We start from the raw sequence: 7,181 nt of genomic DNA, 5'->3' as shown, positions 1-7,181 counted from the left end.
ATCTAAAAATAATAATCTTTGTGGTGTTTTAATGTAGAAGGAGCTGTTTCTATTCACATATGTAGTGGCTCATCTGCATTTTTGTGTCAGCCACCATAGTTTTTCTACACTCTTGACATATGAAGTTTCAGTTCTGCAACGTCACTGCTAGATGCCACTAAATCCTACACACTGGAGCTTTCAGTGAAAACATTTTCCATGACAATTTATAGACTATAAAGGCATGGTTCCACATTTTAGGAGATAGAATGGAAACTTTTTTTTTAACAGCACTGGAGACCCTTAAAGTTCGTCTTGTATAAGGACATTATTATGCAAATTGATACAAAATAATTGGGATTGCCTTTGGCCCAATCCATGTTTATTAAGCTGTTATTATGAGAAAACTATTCTTATGTCTTGATGTTGACAATTGTTGCTTCGCTTTTTGGCTTGCCAAGACTAGCTTTAACATAGTTTGTCTCTGCCCATCACTCTCCCCCTCTGGTGCTGAAACTCTCATCCATGCCTTCATCACATCCAGAATTGACTACTGTAACAGCATTCTTTATGGTACATCATACAAAGTCCTACATACACTCCCCTGTCCTCCAGACCCTCACTGGCTCCCTGCCCCACAATGCATCCAATTCAAAGTCCTTCTCATCACTCACTAAGCCCTCCATAAACAGACCCCCTCCTACCTCACCAACCTGCTCAACAGCCACACTCCTCCCTGCAGTCTCCGCTCCTCTGACACCAACCTCCTGACTCCACCAAGCACCGGACCTGGGGTGACAGAGCCGTCATCGAAGCCGACCTCTCCTTCTGCAGCTATCTTCCCAAACACATTTGAGACTGCACCGACCTCTCCCAGTTCAAATCACTTATCAAAACTCATCTTTTCAAAAAACAACTTTTAATGTGTGTTTAATGTTGTGTGTATTTTACTGTATTCTATTTTATGATCGTTTTGAAAAATTATTATTATTATTAGTTTTAGGGGCGGTACAGTGGTGTAGTGGTTAGCACTGTCGCCTCACAGCAAGAGGGTTCCTGGTTCAATCCCAAGAGGGAGCCCTTCTGTGCGGAGTTTGCTTGTTCTCCCCGTGTAAGCATGGGTTTACCCCGGGTACTCCGGCTTTCTCCCGCAGTCCAAAGACATGCAGGTTAATTGGTGACTCTAAATTGTCCGTAGGTGTGAATGTGAGTGCGAATGGTTGTCTGTCTCTATGTGTCAGCCCTGTGATAGTCTGGTGACCTGTCCAGGGTGTACCCTGCCTCTCGCCCGATGTCAGCTGGGATAGGCTCCAGCCCCCCTGCGACCCTCAAGAGGATAAGCAGTTAAGGAAATGGATGGATGGATTATTAGCTTTAGCTTTAGCTTAACTCTTACATGCTGATCAGGTCAAATTTGACCCGTTTTGACATTTGACAGCAGTAACAACACCCTAAATGCCTAAATCCTTTTTTACCTCTCTCCAAAGTGACCCAAAAAAGTGCAAATATGAAAATATTTTAAAATGTTACACATTTGCAAAGGTGCAACACATTTTCGTACATTGAGGCTATTCTGGGTCAAATTTGACAAGAAACTACTGAAATGGATTTTAGATCTACCAGCATGGGTCCTATCTAAGAAACGCTTGGTTTTAGTGAATCTTGAAACTGTGAAACTGCACATGCCATGGTTGTGTAAATGGGACAGTGGTGACAGAGTTTAAGGGGGACGTTGACACTGTCATGACAATTGCCTGTGGTCCCATCACATTTGCCCAGGCTCCCACTGACACAGGCACCTGTTGGTCTTTGATGTGTCATGTGGGAATCTCAGAGCAGTGGAAAGAGACACAGGCATGATCGCATATGGTGCACATAATGAACAGAGGTCATATGGTGCCTTGACACTGTTGTGAGATCTGCTACAAAATAAACAAATTAAAGCACATCAGTTCCCAGCTAACCAACAGAGATCAAAAGAGGAGCTGGGGAGGTCATACGGCTATAAAGGGAACTGAGCTGCCATTTCAGTGACTGAGATTATTGCAGCAAGACTTACTGTCTGAGAGGTCATTGATCTGTTCTTCCAAGATGAACAAGCAGACAGCGATTTGAGTTAACCTTAACCCAGCAAGGACAACGTTTGATAGTTCTAATGGTTATAAAAAGTTAGAAACCCCACAGTTCCAAAATGTTCTTGCTCTTTTCAGTTTCATTATGACTCCTATGTTTTCATCTCTTAGGTAAAATAGGACATGATATTGTGTGATAATAGTTGATTCTTCTCCATAAACAAATGGTGCAAAACCTAAAAATACACTCTCCCTGCTCTTTGAAACATTAATTAAAGATTAATAATCTCTTGACTTTTGTCAGATAGACTATTTATGCATTCTAAATAGATATGTGGTTCAAAATGTGATACAGACACTTGTTATGAGGCTTGGTCAGTATTGTCTCGGACCATACTATGAAGGTAAAGAATATGGTACGGAAGGGTATACGCATGTGGCCTTGTTTTGTTTTTTAGATCCACATTTTTATCTGCTTCCACAAATTTCAAGAACACCTAATCTTACTTCTGGTGACAGTTCGTTCCAGGACAACTGGAACTCCAGGGAACTCTGCTCTGCTGTCACCACTTACCATATCTTGCCATGGATGCTGAGTGCTGTCTATGGAGGATTTCATTCATCTATGTACAGAACATTTTCGACTTTGGCGCCCCTTCATGGTAGCATCAAAAGGACACTAGACAGCAATGCATGCGACAAAACTCACCCTTCTCCCTCTGAGACATTAGAAAAGTCTGAAACACAGACTGCACGCACTTTTACCAGAATTTTCACATGTATTTTTCAGAACAGTTATGATCAAAACTTCTATTTGGAACTTAACAGTGCATTCCTCTTAAAAAAACAAATTGCTTCCTTGTTTCCCAGCATGCTTCTGGTGCACAAAGGTTGTGTTCTCCCTCCTGTAACCACACACTAGCTGGCTATTAATGGGCCTTATTTAAGATTTCTTTCAGCCGCCTCCTAACACAGGATGATGTCATCACGACAGATGGTTCAAAACTGACATAAGATGGTCAACAACTATTAATCTGTGTTCAGACATTCTATCCAATGGATGACTGTATCATTACCCCAATTAGGCAAGTCCTTAGAGATGATATTACCAACAAAAAAAAGATTGCTTTATTTTTGAGTGAAAAAGCTAAAAAGAGTTATTTTATTGCTGTGGTTGGTGAGCTGAAGCCTGCCTTAGAGACTCACTGGCATGCAAATAATGACATTTGCTACATTGTAAATGTCCTCCAAACTGTTAATATGCCCCTTTTGGTTCATAGTGCCTCAGGTGGTTATCACTGTTAGAAATTCGATCTTGGTTTGAAAGGGCACTAAGGGCAAAAAAGGTGGGGGATATTTGCTCAAAATAATACTCCCACAACCACCGCACAACAAGGTTCACACTTCACACATTGCACATACACACACATGTGCATCAGAAGTTCATATCCTCAACAGATTCTATCAATTCTCAATTATCATTATCTGAGAAGCAAATGCATATTCTGCATCAAAAATATCAGTAATGACATTTTTGTCTGGAGTCTGGAAAATAATATCAATACGTCAGATCTTACAAAAAGCTTCAACTTCAGTAACGGGGGTTTGACATTTGGAGTCCCTCTTTGGCGTGACCTTTGCAGCAGTTCACCAAACATATCTATTGTCAATCTAACCATTTGCCTCTGAAATTATAATTTACCTTCCTGTTGACTTGCAGAGGAGAAGCAAAGTAAGCAGAAGGATTTTGCTTTCATAGGTGTCACTGTGTAACAAAAGCAAGGTTCAACCATCTTTTTAGTGAAAAGGTTTCATTACAAATATAACATGGTCTGTCGCTTTGAAAAGCCATAAGTGCAGAGTAAATCCGAATTCACTCTTCATTTCCTATGCATTGGAGTCAGTCTTGTATGGATGCTGGGGCAGAAACATGGCAGAAATGAAAAATGTTATCTATGACCAGAAAATAAAATCAGCAACATGAACAGCAAGAGTAATAAGAATCCTCTCCATGGTTGACACATTTGTTTGTTGCCTCCTTCAGATCACTGGCAGCATATGCAGGGCAATGTATTAAATATAAAAACATGTACACACCTGGGCATCAGGTTTTCATTTAAGATTAAACATGCAGAATATTAAATTCACCCTTACCTTTACGGCACATCACAGAGGCATTTCAATGCAGGGAAAAGCATTACGAAAGCTTGAGCCACAGCTCCACTGTGTGGTGAAGTGATGAACTTTAACCACTGAGTCGTGTTGTCAGGAACTCACACATAAAAACCTTTGGTAGATTAAAAGAGCTGAAGTACAATAAAGCATGTGTTTTACTGTACATGTGTTTCATCCAGTGCAGTGCAAATGTTTGTTTTCCCTGCATGGACTAAATTCTAATAACCAGAAAGTGTAATTCATGGTTACCTCAGGTTCCATGACTGACATGAGTAATGACAATGTTATGCACACACCCTTAATCTTAACAAACATATGTCACCTTCTATTTAGTTTGGACTGAATCATATTACAAAACTTGGAAACAAATTACAACTGACTGCACTGGTAGATGCATACACAGACAGTGATGTAAAGAAATGAAAAGACATTGTTTTCTTCATGTGATATGACTTTCAGTTCCTTGTCTCACAGTGCAGCAGGGCTATCATGTAGCACAGAGGGCGGCAGAATACATATTTTCATTATGCTACAACATGGTCCTGTAATGGAATACTACTCCACTACACACATTACATGCACCAGGAAGACACGTGTTGCACATAAGGCAGGTGATTACCCTGATTATCCCCTGCTGTGTGATTTCCTGTTTCTGTCTGATGTCACACTCAGTTGGATAATTCAGATGAAATTTGTTACATCCTTTTTAGCTCAGAGTGGCAGTAAGTGTGAGTCAGTTCTAGAAATATCTTAAGCATACATTGACCCTAGCCAGGACTAAGGTATGATCTCATTTGTTGTGGTTACCACATTCCTGCAATGGTTTCACACTGCCACACTGGTCTAAGGATGGCTCTGATGTGCAAAACATGCAGCAATGCACCAGCAAAGGTAGGCAAGAAAAAGACTGCTAGCATGTAAACACTGATGCAAACAATGGTGGTTTCAGAGTCTTCAGAAAAATGGGCTTTGCAGGTGTTTCATGGGGAATGAATGCAAATGTATTCAACATGTTAGATAGACATCAAGGACATGGTTTGGTGAGTAACACTGAATGTAAACAGATACTTTGGGGTTTTTTTTTAGAAGAATCCTCCACAGGGCACCTTTAAAGTTCATCACAGATTACATGTTTGTTTGCACAATTAATCTATGAGGAGATGTTACGTAGTTTTGATAATGTGTGTTTCACAATCCACAAATAAAAACAAGTGTGTGTGTGATGATAAGTGAGAAACGTATGATGCATCTTCTATTCCACAACCAAATATCAGTTTAAACAAATAAATACAACCTGAATAAATGTCAGGATTCTACATATATTGTATAAGTTGATTAAAAATTTGCAATTTTTTTTTAGGGTTTTCATGATCAGGAAGCAATTTAAACTAACCAGGTGAGGTATTTGCTCAGCATCATTTCATTTCATGTGCGTGACACTGGGATTTAGAATCAGTATACAGAATAAATGCCAGCGTAGAAACATCTATACCGGCATTAATTCAGGTTGGTTTGTATTAGTTTGTAAAATTGTTTTGCATTTTTTTCAGATTGGTTGCTTTTTGTTTGTAGAATGACAAAATGCATCACACACATTTGTGAATCTCGTTTATATTTGTGGACCATGAAACATGCATTTGCCACCAGTATTGAGACTAATTTCCCTTCATAGAAATCTGCTGTTATAAAGCAGCACCAATCCCAACAGCTGCTCAGTCTTTGTTTTCATAAACCCTTGAAACTGGTTGTATTCTCTGCAGAGCACTGCTGCACATAGCCACTGATTTAGACACATCTGAATCTCTAAATCCCTTGGATGAGTGCCAATTTCAACATAACATACCAAACATCTTTGTACATTCTATGGTACACTGGTTTGTCATCTGATAACGTTCTCAAATGCCTGAGTGCGCTTCATGTTCTTTTCTATACCCCACCCACATAAGCACGCCGGCATTTAAAATTGACACATGTATAGCTGAGAATGTCATCGCCATTAACTCACAAAAAGAACAAGACACAATGGATAAACGTATTAGGTCTAAAGAAGAAGAAGACATACAGGGGCCACGCCTCAGACAGCTATATCTGATAGGAGATAATGTGACAGTTCAGTTTACTTCCTGGCACTCATGAAACAGCAAATAAAATGCTGCTCAGCCTGAAGCTAAAAAACAAAAAAACAAAAAAACTGGTTGGATAGCTATGGCAAGCTTAAATGCACCTGCTCATTTTCTACTAGCTGTTAGGTGTAATTGAAAAATATTCATTTGGATGACCTGACATCTTTATTTCAGTTTGTTATTCCATGTAACCAAAAGAGGCAGTAGCTAAATCCACTCATGATGGAGGAAAAAAAACCCTAGCTAAGCTCCTGCTAAAGGTAAGTAGCTTAGTGGAGTAGCAGTAACCACCGTCTCCTGCTGTTGATTCCAGTGGAATTAATCTGAATGTGAATATTGGTAGTAGCTGGACAGACAGACACCCAGCAAAACACAGATACATTTAATACCTATAAACTGTAAATTTTCTTAGATAAATTTGTTAAATAGACAAGAAAGCTGAAATAGCCCATTTCGTTGTTATTGAGCTCGTGTTGTTCTTAGATACTGCTTTTCTCCCTGCATTTACAATAAATGGCAAAATCATCTGAGGGTGAAAAATTCAACCTAAAAGTGCACAGAATGAAAACATGACAACCTCTGTGTCTGCAGTTTTCCCAGCCAGCCTGAAAACTTTAAAGATATAGGTTGGATTCTGGTAATGTGGGACACTGAGGCATATACCCAAAGATATAGGTTGGATTCAGGTAATGTGGGACACTTTGGGTATATGCCTCAGTAGACTTACAAAAAAACTATTAATGCACTCAAGTGATGTTTCTTTAAATCATTTCAGGCTTTTAAAACATTTTTCTGTTGGAGTAAAATGGGGATACACCATTTTTTAGAAGCG

This window comes from Epinephelus moara, chromosome 9 (assembly GCF_006386435.1).
Source record: "Epinephelus moara isolate mb chromosome 9, YSFRI_EMoa_1.0, whole genome shotgun sequence".
Lineage (NCBI taxonomy): Eukaryota > Metazoa > Chordata > Actinopteri > Perciformes > Serranidae > Epinephelus > Epinephelus moara.
This window is presented reverse-complemented; position numbering follows the sequence as displayed.